This window comes from Humulus lupulus, chromosome 1 (genome assembly GCF_963169125.1).
Source record: "Humulus lupulus chromosome 1, drHumLupu1.1, whole genome shotgun sequence".
NCBI lineage: Eukaryota > Viridiplantae > Streptophyta > Magnoliopsida > Rosales > Cannabaceae > Humulus > Humulus lupulus.
Window position 1 is genome coordinate 220,956,190 of NC_084793.1, and position 18,550 is coordinate 220,974,739.

Sequence of the window (18,550 nt, forward strand, 5' to 3'; positions counted from 1 at the left end):
TCACTCGTGATGCCATTCTGCAGCAACTGAAAAACAATCTGCTCCAAGCTCAACACCGTATGAGACAGCAAGCTAATAAAAGACGCAGAGACATTGAGTTCAAGGTTGGTGAGTTGGTGTTAGTTAAGTTACAGCCATATAGACAAGCAACCGTGGCTAAGCGCCTTAACTATAAACTATGTAGAAGGTACTTTGGCCCGTTTCCCATCAAAGCTCGGGTTGGGGCCGTGGCTTACACCCTCGAATTACCAGCAGGAAGTCTCATTCATCCGACCTTCCATGTTTCACTGCTCAAACCATTTTATGGTAGCTCTCCACCGACTTGCTACCCACTGCCCGAGCTCACTATCAATAATAAACCGGGCATGGTTCCCCAGGCCATCTTAGCTACACGATTCATTCAGGGCACACCACAAGTGTTGGTCCAATGGACCTTGAGCGCGCCGGAAGATGCAACTTGGGAAGATTTTCCATAATTCTGCCGCATTTACGATCTTACCAACCTTGCGGACAAGGTTGTTTTCGAGCATGGGAGTAGTGTTAGCCCAACCCAAATAGAAGGCCCAATAGTTTTAGACTCGAAGGATATGCAAGGGAAGATAAGAGGTTGGATAGAAAAAGCTAGCCATGTGGGAGAGCCAACCCAGGTCCCAGAGAAAGGAAGCTGCAACGAGAATGAAGAGAACCAACTGACTAGCGATGGCGAGAGAGTGCGGGCGCGTGGAGCACGAGTGCGTGTGAGACCCCGATGGCTCAAGGAGTTCGTTAGGCTGGAGCAATGCTAAGGGGCACGGCTGGGAGAATATTTTCTGTTACCTGTTATTACTATCTTTGTATTTCCTAAACTGCTGGGTATATAAGGACCCTTTGTAACAGAATGGTTTTTGTTGAATGAAATTGCAATTGAATTGCTGGGAGATTGGCCTTGTCTCGAAGAAGGCTCTTTGCCAACATTAAGTGCTTGGATTTCAATAGTATACATCATGTTTTATAAATAATGAAGAAAAATTCAACAACACATCACTCACATAATAAACAACACATCACTCACATAATAATACATCACATGGTTGCATAAACTTCAATCTATAATGAATAAATTTTTCAGTAGTTCATTGCATTAAGAAATCAACATCGTTTAGATAAAAATAAAATAAAAGACATTTACACTTTTCATATCTATCTGTCTCTCTCTCACAGATACACATATATATACATAATATTCTAAATCCATTATAAAACTTGTGACCATTCCTTTCTTCTTCTTTTTTTAGTTTAAAATATATAAATGAGTACGAAGAGGTAGATAAAAAAAAAAAGCAAAACTCAGAAAAAAGAAACATTTCCTTATATCTTCATTTCTGACCAAATAGAGAAAAGCAAGACCCACTTATTGATTTCTCTAAATTATAGAGAATAGGCATAAAAATGAAGAATCTGATATAGATCTAAAGAGAAGAGAAATTCACCCACAATCATAAACAATAAATAAAGTATAGATGAAGAAAATAATATAGTGATGATATATATATAGAGAGAGAGATTGTGAAGACATTACCTTGGTAGGATGGTTTTAAGGCTTGGGAGAGCTCAAAGGCTTGTGGAGCCAAAATCTACAATATGTTCCAAATAAGATCCCAAAACTCAATACATTGTGTACTTATGATTATAAATATAAAATGGCTTGTTGTGTCTAACCATATCTAATGGTAAAGAGACAAGAGAAGGGGTTGGGTTTGTCCCATGATTTTCCTTCGTCAGAAAGAGGGGTATACAAAGATGGTTGCATCCGAGAGAGGTGGCGATATTCAAGGTTTAGTCTTTACAAAAAAAAATTCAGCTAGGAATTGGGAAAATGAGAGAGAGTGATAATATGATAAGAAATGAGAGAGAGAGAGAGAGTATTCTGTATAAGAGGGAAAAAATATAACGCAAATTTCATTTACCGCTTTTATTTTAAGTTGCCGCCTTTTAATTTAAGTTTATTTACATTACTGTATTTATTATATATATTATAATACTTTTTCAATAGTCTTATAATGATGTGTTATTGAAAGGATTTTTTGGTGTAGTGTTATAAAAGTAATTAGGCTCCTCGAGAGGATAATGAAGCTCTATAAAGCCCAACCAGGGCTCCTCGGAGTGTAATATCCTCCTAGCAAGCCGAGCTTCTTGTTTTAGGTGTCGATGTCTCCAAGTGAGGCCACGCTCTGAGGACTAACCTAGGGGTCCTCTCGTCATCTTGATCCGATAGTCCTCCAGGTCTAGGAGCTTTGTCCCCAGGCCTAGAGAGAGTTCCATGTGTCCATCACTGTAGCCTTGGGCTACCACAAGATTGTCTAACAGCCTTTTGGGTGCCTCAAGTAGTGGGGCCAACTTCGTACACTCGACAATTGGTATTTCCGACAACGCCACTTGACACGGGAAAACGTGCAACCACACCCTGAAAGTGTCAGAAGTGTGTCTCCTGTAAAGTTGATGGGCTGCAACCAAGGAATTAGGCCCCTGCAATACGCACGGGCCCACAATCTTTATTAGTACATTCAAAGGGGTTAAATAGCAATTAACTTCCCAAATAATTGGTTAGTTTTTATAACCAAGGTTATTATTTTCTTATAAGCTCCTTAAATATGACCATAGGTTAGTTTTTTATTATAGTTTATAGTTTAACTTGAGTGGTGGAATTTAAAAATATTGCTTTAAGTTTAAATTATTTGTTTTAGGGTATGATCTAATGACTTAGAAAATAATTATAATTTGGATAGTTATAATTATTTTAGCTAGTATTTATAAGATTTTAGTATATGATTAAATTCATAGTTTTAAGTTTCTTAATTAAATTATGCACACGTGTTATTTGGTGGTCTAAGAGGTATGCATGTGGCATAAAAAGAAGTCATAAATTATTTGAATTTAGTTATATTGGCCGAAATTCCTTATAGAATTAATAGGTGGATTTTTCATTAATTAATTAATTAAGTAATAGAGTTAAATTGAAGAACCAAATGAAGACTTACCTAGTCTTGGGCATGTAGCATAAAACTAGGTAAGTTTTTTACTCATTTTGAATTTTTACAAGATAGGTATCACATTAGGCTTAAATTAATTGACTATGTGTCAACAAAATCTAGTTAAATGGAGACTAGAAAACTAAGTTATGAGAGTCAACACTTGGAGAAGAACCTTGTCAGGCCTTCAAATACTGTACTTTTGTGGTCGTAGACTGCTCCTGCGCATACAACGCTATCCTGGGATGTCCAACCCTAGTGGAGTTTGGAACGATTACCTTCTTATTCCATATGTGCATGAAATTCCCTACTGAAGTGGGCATAGACACAGTCCGCAGGGACCAGAATGAGGCCAAGCAGTGCTACAATGTGTCCCTCAAGCATCCTGTGATGGTGATTGAGGCAACCCCCAAACACCCTCCTCTCGAGGAGATGGAGGTCCAAGTTGTTCAAAAGGAAATGGAGTCTGATGAGTTGGACCCCAGAGTCCAAGAAAATAGGTCTATTGAGCCCATGGAAGAGACGAAGGAGGTAATCTTTGACGCTTCCATCCCAGGTAGAAAAACAAAGGTCGGGAAAGATCTCAAGGCGGATATCTGAACAGCCTTAATGATTTTTCTCAAGGATAATCAAGACGTGTTTGCCTGGTCTCACTCTATTAGGATTAGTTTTGGTATGTTTTTATGGTGTGTTTTAAGATGCAATTTTAGTCTTTTATTTGGTTTTGTGCGATATTATGCAGGTGTTTATTGTGTTTTCAGGATTAAGTGTGGTTATTAAGGAAATAACTTGAAATTAGAGGGAAAACGCTTAATTTTTGAATAAACGATGTTAAATGGGCTAAGGAATGGAAACTAGGCGAAACCGGGGGGTCAAATTGATGATTTGGTGAAAAGTTGGAATTAGAGCCACAACCCTAAGAGTTACAGAGAAGAAAAAAATGAATCAGCCAGAATTAGAGTCGAGGCTCTACTAGACAGAGCTGAGGCTCTATTAAAATATGAATTAGAGCTGGGACTTTATCAGACAGTGTTGCAGCGCTACAAAATCCAGAGACGAAATCTGGATCGCAAAGTACACCAGAGCCGCGACACTATCATATGGAGTCGCGGCGCCAGTCCGTACGAAAGCCAAATTTAGGGCATTTTTCAAGGGCAATTTTTTCCGTTCACACATAATTATTTAGGGGACTATAAAAGCTTTCTTAATGACATTTTTAGGAGGAGATTAACCTTAGGAGACGGCTGGAGGCACATTGTGGAGGATTGCAAGTGGAATCAAAGAACTCATCACAGTTTTTCTTCTTTTCTACTTTGAATTTCTATATTTTTGGATGCTTTTTAATTCTTCTATGGTTATTATGAATTTTGTCATGAACGAAACTATTTTTCTAGGGTGTTACTTGTCCATAGGTGCGTGCATGGATTATGAGATTTGGCAAATAGATGTCAAAACAGCTTTTCTGAATGGCTACCTTGACGAAACCATTTACATGTCTCAACCAGAAGGGTTCGAGTTTAAAGGTCAAGAGCAAAAGGTTTGCAAGCTTCTTAGGTCCATTTATGCACTCAAACAAGCTTCTAGATCTTGGAATCTTAGATTTGATGACACAATTAAAATATTTGGTTTTGAACAAAACGTTGACGAACCTTGTGTCTATAAACAAATCAAAGATGGTGTAGTAGTATTCCTCGTTCTTTATGTTGATGATATATTACTAATTGGAAATGACATAACTGTTGGGGTTTTATGCCCTAATTAAAACCCAAATTCTTTGTAATCTCATTTTATTATCAATAAAAGAATAGAAATCATTTTTTGACTTGGTCAATCACTTTGCTCACATGTTTTATTTTCATGATTATTTATTTAATATAAACTTCTATTAAATCCCGAGCATATAGCTAATCTTATTTATAGTGACGTAATCACAGTGGAATATAAATATGATTATATGTTCAAAAATAAGTTAGTCCTAAGATTAGTCAGTGCACTGGATTTACACTGACTTGTCAATCTACGATATGATCTACTTACACATTACAGTGTTATGTTCTTTCCAAAACATTAGCAAAGTAGATAAGATCGGATGTATTTGTTACATCGGACAGGACCGATATTGACAGTTGATAAGATAAGTAAACATACCGTTATTATCTATTCTAGTCATATCATATAGTTGACCATAGGTCAATTCAATCTCAATTCTGAGTGGTTAGTATTCTAACTGATTGTATTATTTGAGTTCTTTGACTTGTTCGTTACCAGCTTACCCTACGGACTAGCCCATACTTACATCTTGGGAACTCGGTAGTATAATTGAGTGGGAGTGTTAATCATAGATATGAACATCTATAGCTTCTGATGAAGAAGTGAAACGATGGTTTCATTTTAGTTTGGTTCAAGGTGTTAAATGATAGAGATCTCATTTCAGTAATTAAATTAGTTTACTGAAATATCATTTACAAGGAACTAAGTGTTTTAAGGATAAAATAAAATGAGGGGTAAAACGGTATTTTAGTCCTATCTCATTGTAGACCGTCTATAGAGGATTGAGTGACAATTATGGTTGTAACAATGGATAATTAATAGCGTATCTATATTTGTTATAGAGCTTTCTATGAATTCAAGAGTGCAATTCCAAGTCTATAGTGGAGTCACGAGGAATTAATAAGTTAGTAAATTTATTTGTTAGATTTATGATAACTTATTGGAGCTTGATTTCATAGGCCCATGGTCCCCATTGTACCTTGGATAAAATCATCTAGATAGTCTCAATTAATTGATTTAATCATCAATTAGAATTATCAAAGTTGACCAGGTCAATTTTGGATAGTTTCACAGAGTTGTGTAATTTTGAGAAGAAAAGAGAAATTATGGCAGATTTATTAATTAAGATAAATTGGTATCTAAATTAATAAATAAGTTTAAATCAAGGTTCAAATTATAAATAATTAATTTGATAAAGGATTTAAATAATTATTTAATTAATTAAATCAATAGAAAATAATACAGGCCTTGATTTTAAGTCCAATGGGCTTATAATCAAATGGGAAATTTCACGGGCCTATAGCCCATGATAATTTCGACCTAGGGCTTCAAAATAGCTATTATTTTATTGATTTTTTAATTAAATTAAATGGCCTAATTGAGTCTATAAAAGGAGTGCTTATAGAGAAGTCAAAACAAGGGTTTTTGATAAGTCAGATTTTCTGATAGTTTTATATTCTCTCTAAACACAAGTCCTTTTCTAAGCCTCTTTGTATTTTCTCTTCTTCTCTCTATATCTATCTCATGTGTTGAGAATTGCCCACACTAGTCTAGGTGGTTCTAAGGATACATTGGAAGATCATGAAGAAAATAGAAGATCGGTTCAGTTTCTTGATAATACTCTGCGACAGAGAGGATACAAGAGTTAGAGAAACTGAAGGAAGGACTCTTAATTCCGCTGCGTATACTGTAAGTATTCTATTTTTGTTTCTCTTTGAATTCAATTTTAGAAACATGTTTTAGGCTATCTCGTATTAATTTGTTTAATATTAGATATACATGAAAATAAATAAAGATCCTGTATAAGTTTTTACCAACAATAACATCATTATCAAAAGTAAAGAATTGGTTAGCTTAACAATTCCGAATGAAAGATTTGGGATAAGCCAAGTATGTTCTGGGCATTAAGATTCTTAGAGATAGACAGAACAAAACTTTGGCATTGTCTCAAGCAACTTATATTGATAAGGTGCTAGAGCGCTTTAATATGCAAAACTCCAAAAAGGGTGATATGCCAACCCATTCTAGAGTATTCCTTTCCAAGGAGCAGTGTCCTAAAACACCTCAGAAGAGGAAGACATGAGACAATATCCCTATGCCTCAGCAGTAGGCAGTCTAATGTACGCCATGTTGTGTACAAGACTTTACATTTGTTATGCAATAGGGATAGTCAGTCGTTATCAATCCAATCCTGGATTAAGTCATTGGACTGCAGTAAAGAATATTCTCAAGTATCTTAGAAATATTAGAGATTATATGCTTGTATATTCAGGTGGAGACCTGAACCCCACTGGTTACAGTGATTCTGATTTTCAATCAGACAGAGATAGTCGGAAATCGACTTCTGGATCAGTGTTTACTCTTGGAGGAGGAGCGGTAGTCTGGCGAAGTGTTAAACAAACCAGCATTGCAGACTCCACCATGGAAGCCGAGTATATAGCGGCTTGTGAAGCTGCTAAGGAGGCTGTGTGGCTCAAAAAGTTCAATTCCGATCTGGAAGTTGTACCAGATGTGGATAAGCCACTAGTCCTATACTGTGACAACAGTGGGGCAGTAGCTAACTCAAAGGAACCACGGAGTCACAAGAGGGGAAAGCACATCGAGAGGAAATATCACTTGCTAAGAGAGATAGTTCATCGAGGAGATGTTGCAGTTATGGAGATAGCTTCAGAGCATAATCTTGCAGATCCTTTCACAAAGACTTTATCCATAAAATCTTTTAAGGAGCATGTAAGAAACATGAGAATGAGAGAGATGCATCATTTGCTTTAGGGCAAGTGGGAGATTGTTGAAAATGTTCCCTAAAAGCATATGTAGTAGACATTGCTTTATGAAATAAATAAATAAATTGAATTTGTTATGCATATATTTTATGGACTATATTATTCTGTGATAATATTATGTAAATATCAGGAAAATTCCTAAGTTCATATATGTGATCTCAAACACGTATTGGTACTGAAGGATTGTGTTTGAGATAAATGAACTTCAATAGTTCGCAGTAAAATAAAGTTATGGAATCTTTAGATTAATTACTGCAAGTACGGTCCACAAGTATTATGAATACATGTGATCTAGATCCGGATCACTAGTGTGGTAGGACACTTTAGTGGATGTGCTTTATATATTAGAGAATATATAGAACTGGACCAGATATGTTTATTAATACTTAGTTAAATACCGTTTCAAAGTATTAATTAAATATATCAATTGATGATCATATACAAATAGATCTTAATCATGAAATTACTATGAACTCATGTTTATGTTATATGAGTTCTTTGATTCACTTGTTAGGGTCTGTCAGAATGATCAGGCTAGAAACTTTTGTTTTGGGAACTCATTAATATAGATGGCTGGGGACATAGTACACAGATATGGAATCTATGCCTTCTCGCAAGAGATTGAATGATGGTTCTCTTAAGGGTTGACTATTGGGACTGAAAGGTTATTGAACTCAAATTCATAATTTAGTTATGAATTAACCTTCACTAGTAAAGTCAATGGTACTTAAGGAAACAAGAGATAATTAAAAGGGTAAAACAGTAATTTTATTCCCGATTAATTATGAACCATTATTAGAGGGTCAATTTGTGTGCAATGATTATATCAATGGACGCTTTATGATTATAAAGTACTCAGTAAATGAAATGTCTATAATTACAAGAGTGCAGTCTCATATTTATAGTGGAATAATCATGAGATTAATAAATTAAAATTATTTAATTAAAGAGTTTAATTAATAATCTCAAATTTATTGGAGCTTGGAATTATAGGTCCATAGGTCCCCATAGCGGCTCTATCAACACTATTCGAGGTAAGAGTTGATATGAAGGGAAAAATAGTTTAAAGATATATTTAAGAAGAAATTTGTTCTTCATGCCAAATATGCAATTATATGATAATAGTGATTAATTAATTAATTACAAATTAGTTGTAGTTAACAAAATTAATTAATATTTAATTATTGTATAATTTTTAAAATTATATTAAATAATTAAATTATTTTCCAAATTTAATTAAATAATTAATTTATTATAATTTTCGAAATTATAATAAATTAAATATTTATTTTTGAAAATATTGGATTTAATTAATTGGTAGAATTAATTAAATATCTTTATTTGAGTGGGAGATAATTATCTGATAAGTTCAAATTGGATTTGAATTTAATAGATTAATATTTATTCAAATAATTAATTATACTTGATAATTAATTAAAAAGATAATTAATTTAAATTTGAATTAGTTATCAGGTTGTTAGATCTTATTTGACAAAGTAGTTTGAATAAATAATTAAATAAAAATTTAAAAACCAACATCCCTAAAAGTAGGGATGCTACACATGCACACACAGTCCGCGTGTAGGGCTATTTTCAATGATAGGATTTTCATTTTTATTTATTTAATTAATTAATTAATTAATAATTCAAAAAATTGGTTTTTGGATTTTTTTCATTAATAGAATAATTAATTAATTAAAAAGTAAATTGTAAGTTGGTTACAAATTTATTTTTTCAATTTGAATATTTTCTTTTAAGTATGACTAGTCAGAAAATATTCAGAGATCTGAGATAACTTAGTCTATTCGCTCTATGAAAAATAGAACGATAGTTTTCTCTCCCTGAAAAATAAAGAACGAATTGTCAGGCCTATTCTCTTGATCTCATGTGTTGAGTGCATCAAGTAGAATCACAAATAAACTATCCTTCATTCTCTAAGTGTCCACACACTTCTTGACGTGTAGAGAACGCTTTGGAAGATCTTGGTGTGAGTGCTAAGGAGCAGCTTGGATAGGAAGATTGTTCTAAATATGAAAAGATAGCAAGGACACTTGATAGGCTTCAAGAGGTAGGAATTCTATCCTTATCTTGCTTATTATTAATGTATGTATATTAATGGATCCGCATATTTAAGGTAGTTTAAATATGTTACAAAATTTTTGTTGTACACTGGGCCAACCCCACGTCCTTTCCACTATGTATTTGGAAACTTGTTCCTAACAACTCGCACGCTTCCTGGGAAACTTCCCAGGAGGTCACCCATCATGAGACTACTCCAGGTCAAGCACACTTAACTTTGGGGTTCTCAAGTGATGGGCTACTTAAAAGAAGATGCATCTTGTTGGCATAGGTAGTACCCATCAATCCATTTAAATCATCTTCAACTGTGTAGTCCCATACCTACACAGTCTTAGAATCATCCACTTGACCTTCCCCAGGCGATGTGGGATTGCACAGCTTTTACCCGGTCTTTCCCCTTACGGATCACGAGATTCTGACTGTCACATATATCCTAGTACGAATATAAGTTATTATTGTTGCCATGCTATCACAAGAGAAAATTAAATAGTAAGATGTGTGTTAATGAGATTCATAGAGGATGGTTGATGAAATTGATTGCTCTAGTTCTTTATCCATTGAATTTTCTTAACGTTGTTTATTTTCAGTTCTTGAAGTTAATTTCATGTTTTTATTTTATATTTTTAGTTAATTCTTATGACTCAATTATCATTAGCCAAATAGAAATAGAAGTTAAGTCTTGGAACTTAATATACAGTCCTTGTGGGAACGATCTCACTTACTCTTTATTACTTGTTACAATTACGTGCACTTGCATATCGATTTTGTACAACAAGTTTTTTGCACCGTTGCCGGGGACTATTTTTACTAATATCAAGAAATTAATTCTTTTTCTAATTTGGTTGTTTTTCTTTTATACCATTCTCATTCTGGTTTTCTTTTGCAATTTGTGATTTCAGGTATTCACATAGTTTATGCGACAACAGGGGTCTGGATCAAGGGTGCCTGTTGATCCTGAAATTGAGAAAACCTGTAGAAGAAATCATAAACATAAAAGGTTAGACAGAATGTCTCAGAACAGAGGTAATAGAGGGGTTGACAACATTGCCCATGATAACGCTGAGAATATTAATGCTGGGATAGCAGCGGGTAATGTTGGAGAAGCAGGAGTTGATGAACGAGTTGCACCATATCAGCAGCCAATACAAAGAAGTTTAAGGGATCACGTGCTACCTACTTTCACGGGGGCACAGTAATTCATTAGACCTCCAGCGGTTGAGGCTAATAATTTTGATATTAAGCCTGCTATACTGAAAATGGTACAATCATCAGTTCAGTCGAGGGATCACCAACAGTAGACCCAAACTTACATTTGGCTAATTTCCTAGAGCTCTGCGCCACATTTAAGATGAACGAAGTGACAAATGATGCAGTGAGGTTGAGAATATTCCCGTTTTCACTAAGCGACTGAGCAAAGAGTTGGCTTATTTCCTTGGAAGCCAATTCTCTCACAACATGGGAGGAGCTCACTCAGAAATTTTTGGCAAAAATTTTCCCACCATCGCTTTCTGCAAGGTATAGAGGTGAATCAACAATTTTCACCAAAATGATGTTGAGTCGTTGTATGATGCGTGAGAGAGGTTTAAGGAGTTTCTGAGAAAATATCCCCATCATGGAATCAAAAAATGGATGTTAGTCCATATGTTTTACAATGGTTTGTGTGGTACTACTCACACAATCATTGATGCAGCGTCTAGAGGAGCGTTCATGAGTAAGAGTGCTAATGAAGCTTATGATCTGTTGGAAGAAATGGCTATGAATAAATATCAATGGCCATCAGAAAGAGAAACCACTAAAAAGGTGGATGGAGTGCATGAATTGGATGCCATCTCGATGTTGTCAGCTCAAGTGGCAACATTGACAAAATAGTTACAGTAGAACAGTATTCAAGCTCCAGTTATGCATATGCAAGTCATATGTGAGTTATGTGGGGGACCTCATTTATTTGAACAATGCATAACGAGAGATTTCAACAACATGCCTATGGATCAAGTGCAAGTAATAGGGAACTTCCCAAGGCCCTCCAACAACCCATATTCCATGAGTTACAATCCAGGGTGGCATAATCACCCAAAATTTTCTTGGACAAGTGGTCAGGGTAGTCAGCAACAGTTTCAATAGAATTAACCTCAATATCCACGACCTCCTTCTGGGTTTTATCAATCAAAAAATATACCACAACAATAGCAAATACCTATGAAGCAACCTGAAGCACAGCCTGATGTACTGATCCAATTCATGACTGAGACAAGGGAATCTATTCGAAATTTGGAGACTCAAATTGGTTAGTTGGCTAACCTAATGACAAACCGTGCTCAAGGGAACTTACTAAGCACTACAGAAGTAAACCCAAAAGAACAATGCAATTTGATATCTTTGAGGGGTGGTAAGGAGTTAGAAGAGCCCAGTAAGAAGCCTATTTAGTTACCGAAAGTTGTCGATGAGAAAAGGGGTAAAGTTGAAGAAGAGGTTAATGAGAACCTTGAGAAAAAGCAGCCAGAAATAAGCATAGATCACCATATAAAGAACCCATATCCTCAATGGCTTCAAAAGAATAAGCTTAACAAGCAGTTTTCTAAATTTTTGGATGTCTTTTGAAAGCTACACATCAACATTCCTTTTGCCGAAGCACTTGAAAAAATGCCGAGTTATGTGAAGTTTATAAAAGAAATCTTGACGAAGAAAAGGAAATTAGAGGATTATGAGACAGTGGCACTTACTGAGGAGTGCAGTGCGATACTTCAAAAGAAGCTACCTCCCAAGCTTAAAGATCCAGGTAGTTTCAACATTCCATGCTCTATAGGGGATTCAATGGTGACAAATGCTTTATGTGATCTAGGGGCTAGTATAAATTTAATGCCTCTGTCTATTTTTCGAAAGTTAAAATTGGGAGAAGCTCGATCTACTACTGTGTCTTTGCAAATGGCGGATCGATCACTGGCTCACTGAGGGGGATCATAGAAGATGTGTTAGTAAATTCATCTTTCCTGCAAATTTTATTATTCTTGATATGGAGGAAAATGAAAATATTCCAATTATTCTTGGGAGGCCATTTTTAGTAACTGGTAGGGCCTTAATAGATGTGCAAAATGGCGAGTTGAAGCTGTGAGTGCAAAAAGAAGAGGTAACATTTAATGTTTTTGCAGCAACGAAGGTTCCAACTTGTTTTAGAGTTAATGTGGTTGAAAGTGAGGGTAATAAGCTTGAATTTACTAAGAAGAAATCTATGGTTGAAGGTGGAAAGCGAATAGTTCATCGGAAATTGAAAAGGAACTTTAGTGAGAAAGTTCGATTGATTTATGAGCGGTGGAAAGTTAAAAAAATGTGCAATATTAAGAAACGTGCATCTTCTCATGATACTATGGCTTTCAAGGACATGAGGGGTGGTTTGGATCTGAGTTGAATTTTTGAAAGAGGTCAGCGTCCGGCTAAATGACATTAATAACAGCGCTCTTGAGAGGCATCTCAAGTTTATGTTTTCATTATTTTTCAATTTTATGCTATTTTTATTTGAACAATTTTATTTTATTCTTGTTTAGTTTTTGTAAATATTTTATGTAATTAGAACCGTGAAAAACGTGGAAGAAAAAAAAGAGCAACAAATAGCACAAAACTTGAATTAGATCCCCAGCAAAACTCCGACATGACAGGCATTGATCCGAACATCATATGCCACGTCTTGAACATCGATCTTAGCGTTGCTCTTGTATAGTGAAAGTAGAGAATGATCGACCCAACCCGATGTTTGGCTTTGAAGGCAGAGATGGACAAGCTCCTCGCGAACGGGTTCATCGATAAGCTCAGTACCCGATGAGGGTGTCTAACCCTGTCCTGGTGCCCAAGCCGAACAACACTTGGAGGACCTGTATAGATTTCTCCGACTTCAAAAATGTTTTCCCAAAGGATTGCTTTCCTTATCCCAAGATCATTCATATGGTCGATGTTATCTCTAGGTACGAGCTCTTGTCCTTTATGGACGCATACTCGGGTACAACCAGATTTCCATGCATGTTGTGAATCAGGAGCATACCTGCTTTCGGATGAACAAAGGGGTATATTGCTACAAGGTGATGCCCTTAAGGCTTAAGAATTCTGGTGCCACCTATCAGAGATTGGTAAACCGGATGTTCAAGAATCAGATGGGTCGGAACATGGAGGTTTACGTAGACAATATGATGGTAAATTTTAGGACAGTTTTCAACCACGTGAGAGATATGATAGAGGTGTTCTCTATCCTTCCCAAGTTCAGGAAAAGGTTAAAACCCCAAAAGTGCACTTTTGGAGTTACCTCCAGAAAGTTCTTGGGCTTCATAGTTAGCACCCATGGGAAAAAGGCAAACCCTGAGAAGATCAAGGCCTTAGCAAAAATGCCATCCCCCTGAAAGCATAAAGACGTACAAAGCCTCACCGGGAGGATAGCTGCACTTAGTCGCTTTGTCTCCAAGGCAATGAATATGTACATTCCGTTCTTCAACATCCTCCGAGGAGGTCAAATATTCGAATGGACGGAGGAGTGCGCACAGGCATTCCAACAACTGAAGGCGCATATGGCAAATTTTTCAATCTTGTAAAAGCCCGTGGACGGAGAACCTCTCCTCATGTCTGTCTCGGAGAACGCCATCAGTGCATTCTTAGTTCGCGAAGAAGGTTGTGTACAACTCCCAGTCTTTTATGTGAGTAAGATATTCCTCGGAGCGGAGTCCATGTATCCACTCATAGAGAAGCTAATGTTTTTCCTAATGGTTGCTTCTTGGCATCTAAGGCCCTACTTCCAAGTGCATCCCATCAAGGTCCTCACCAACCAGTCCTTGCGGCAAGTCCTCCAAAAGTCGGAGTCCTCAGGGAGACTTCTCAAGTGGGCCCTCGAACTAAGTCAGTTTGACATCACTTATCATCTGACGACTACCATCAATGGACAAGCACTGGCAGACTTCATAGCCAAATGTACAGGGACGCATAGGCAACCTGGGGATGCCCCGGTGGTCGGGCCCACGCGGAAGTTGTATTCCTCCAATGAGAATGAGGCAGGAGCGGGTATAATATGTGTATTCCCTATAGGGCACAAGGTCCATAGTGCCCTAAGGTTTGGGTTTGACGCCTCTAATTGCAAGGCTGAGTACGAGGCCCTTGTTGTTGGACTCCAAGTGGCCCTAGAGCTTAAGGCTGTGAGCCATAAGATTTTCAGTGATTCCCAGCTTATACTGAATCAGGTCCTCAAAGAATACCAGGCCTGGGGAACAAAGATGGTCGCATATTTAGCAAATGCCCAGGAGATGTTGAACAGCTTCAAGAGATTTTCCATCCGACAAGTGTCGAAGGAACAGAACTCTAACGATGATGCCCTGGCCAAGTGGCTACCACCAAGGATGCTAAGTTAATCAGTGTGGTCCTTATTTACTACTTGGCCACCCCAAGCATCTCAACTTCCAAGAAGGTAGAAGCAATCTAGGCCCAAAATGGTTGGATGGAGCCTATTGTGAAGTACTTAGTCTCCGAAGAGTTACCGCGGGATAAGAAAGCATCTTGGAATCTACTCTACCAAGTGTGTCGGTACGTGATCATGGACAACAAGTTGTATAGGAGAGGATATTTGCTTCCCCATCTCTGGTGTGTGTCTAGGCAAGAGGCCAACCTTATACTCCGAGAAGTACATGAGGAATTTTGCGGGGACCACGCCAAGGGTTAGAAGCTCGCCAAGAAAATCTTGAGACAAGGGTACTTCTAGCCCACTATGAAGAGTGATGTGATGGACCACGTCAAGAAATGTGACAAGTACCAATGCTTCACCAACATAACCCAAGCTCCTCCAAATGAACTCACCTAGATGACAAGTCCTTTGCCCTTCACAATATGGGGGATTGATTTCATCAAGTCTTTGCCCACCAGAAATGGACGAGTGAAATACGATATTGTGGCGGTCAACAACTTCACAAAGTGGGTCAAAGCCGAACCCCTCGCTACGATCACTTCTACGAAGGTGTTGGACTTCATCATTAAAAACATTGTTTGCCGCTATGGGCTCCCGAGAAAGATAGTCTTCGACAATGGCCTGCAATTCGACAGCGAGCTGTTCACAGACTACTATTAAAGGCATGGAGTTATGAAGAGATTTTCCTCCATAGCCCACCCACAAGCAAACAGACAGGTGGAAGCTGTCAACAAGATGTTTTAAGGCACCCTAATGAAGAGGCTAGAACAGGCGAAAAGATGCCTAGCCCGAGGAGCTGCCTAAAGCATTGTGGAGCTACCACACCACTGTTAGGACCTCTACTGGCCATTCACCTTTCTCCATGGCCTACGGATATGAAGTCAAGCTCCCAGTCGAGGCGACGATCTCCACACACCGGTGAGATATGTACAATTCGACCACGAACCACACTTTACTATGAGAATCTCTGGACCTTGAGAAAGAGCTTCGTGATGCCTCATAGCTTCTAGTAGAGTCCTACCAGCAAAAAGTGGCCCAATATTTCAACTCTAAAGTGAAGGATAAAAAGTTCGAGGTCAGAGATTTGATGTTGTGAAGAGTCTTCTTAGCCACTCGAGATCCTGGTGCTGGAGTATTGGGTCTTAACTGGGAAGGCTCGTATCAAGTCAAGAGCATCATGTGTCCAAGGACATACAAACTGGCTCGACTAAGTTGGGAGTTAGTGCCCAACGCTTGGAATGTTGAGCACCTTCACCGGTATTACCAGTAATATAAGCAATGTATTTTCTAAATTTGTAGTCATTTTGTAGCCTATGGGCGCAATAAATGTCATGTGTGCAAAACATTTTAGATGAAATTCAGAGAAACTGCTTGTATTTTAAATTTTAATTCAGTAATTTCAATCCACGAGGTGTGCCTGATCCCTTGTCTGGACAAATGAACACAGACAAGTCTCTAATCTCTTGAGGGGCATAGCTGGGTCTCCTCGCTGGATAATGGCTCGTGGAGCGTGACCTAGGAAGCTAAGCTTATCATGACTGGAGCAAGCCTAGTGTCAAGGCCGGAGTAAGCAGGCTAAGAAACCAAGTAACCTACGGGCGGAGAACTTGAGTTGTGTCCCAAGGACCAACTACGGATTCCCAAATTTTGATAGGCGAACAGACCCCTAAGTCATTTATACTCGGGGGGAAACTCTATCCAGTGTAACCTCTCAGGGACCACAAGCCCATAGTAGCACTGAGCAAACTCGGCAGCTAAGCTCATCATGAGAAGAGCAGGGCTGCTGTCACAATCTAGGGAATAAAACCCTAACGCTGAAAAAATCCAAGTAACACAAGCGTGAATTTGAGGTTCTATCTTGAGGACCATGGGTCGTAGGAGCACTAATTGATTCCTAAATCTCGAAAAGTGAACAAAAACCTGAGGCGGCAGTACTCAGGCGTAAGCTTCAATTTACCAAAATCTTGACCACCCGTACTCGTGGAGTAGGACCTGGGAAACTGAGCTTATCGCGAGTGGAGTAAGCCTAGCATCAAAGCTGGCAATAAAGGGGCAACCTAGTAACATCTAGCGTGAGTATATCCTAAAATACCCACTTAATGGATAAACTAGAGTAACCTCTCGAGGATTGCGCGCCCGAGGAGTAGTAACCAGTTCTCAAGCCCCGAGTCCCTTGTGCTCGAGTGGGAGTGTCAAGTTTCCAAAAACTTGACTGCAAGGCCTGGCCTAGAAGAGCGAAGAACTCGACCCACATATTGGGGACAATGAGCCCGAGGACTAGCTATGGGTTCCTAATTTCCGAAACACTAAGTAATCTTTACTCAAGGGTGGAGTCGTAAAAAGGACCTAGTGTACCTACCTGAGGATTACGCGCCTAGGGAGTACCACTACGTCTTTGAACCCTAAGTTAGATTGAACTCCTAAGACTTGAATTGTCAAAACTTGTGGGTATAAGGACACATCGAGTGCTTCTACTCGATAGCGCACTAAAAATACTTCCAAGGATAGTGGGCATAGGGAAGAACACTAAGTGCCTAAAAGCATCATAATACTAGGTGAGTCGCTAAGACTCAAGCACAAGTCCCTAGTTGAACAAACTACCGCAGTATAGTCCGAAATCTTGAAGGCTAAGGACCATGACTAGTGGATGTATAAGGTATAATATTCTCGTGGTATTAGGTTACGTTGAGTAGGATAAACCTTGCCAAATTTATAAGACCAAATTGCACAATTACTAAACACTAAAAATGTGTCAAGTGATAAAGCATTGAAAGCATAAGAATAGTGCAAGAAAAATGTCCTTCACAAAGAAATAAAGGAAAATTATTTAAAATTGTGCTTGAGGGCTCGAGCGATAAAATTGTCTGTGCCCCAAAAGTGAATGGCACGTAATCCTATCAAAAGAAAATAAAAGATTACAAGGGCCTACTCGCTCGGAGGAACCTCTTTCAGGAGTTAGATGGCAGGATCGACTTCAGGAGTCCTACCTGCTGCCATGGTCTCTAACACCATAGCCTCCCTGGCCTTGTCTACCTGAAGCCGCTCCTAGATTAGCATCCTTATGTTGGGCTCCCTCGTGAAGGTTAGGTCAATCTTCCTGTTGCTTTGCCACGCAACATAGACGGTGTCCTCGGCCATAATGTCAAGTTCCTTGGTTAGCTCCTTTTTTGACGCTTCAGATCATCAATTTAATGCTTCAAATCCTCAGCTTGATGTTTCAAGCCCTTGATTTTCGTGGCAGCTGCCTCGGCTCATGAAGCCGCCTGCACAACCTCTTCTTAAGCCTTGGTGGCCTCCACCAACTACTTAGAGGACTCATCGTGGGAAATGAGAATTTCCTCTCAAGTGACTGCAAGATATTCTGCCATCTTACGGGTGGCCTCCTCCACGACTTGGGTGTGGCCCGCCACATCCTCTAGCTTGGAGGCGCGACTCTTCTCATCCTCCATAGCCTTTTGGAATCAAGAGTGCTCCTTGAGAGC

At 38.3% G+C, this 18,550-nt stretch overlaps 1 non-coding gene across 1 annotated transcript; it reads right to left on the reverse strand.

Annotated features, from left to right (window-relative positions):
* Positions 1-11,153: 11,153 nt before the first annotated feature.
* On the reverse strand, positions 11,154-11,259 carry LOC133813264 (small nucleolar RNA R71). The gene has a single exon (XR_009884296.1). It is a non-coding gene; the product is annotated as a small nucleolar RNA R71 (small nucleolar RNA).
* Between the last annotated feature and the right edge of the window lie 7,291 nt (positions 11,260-18,550).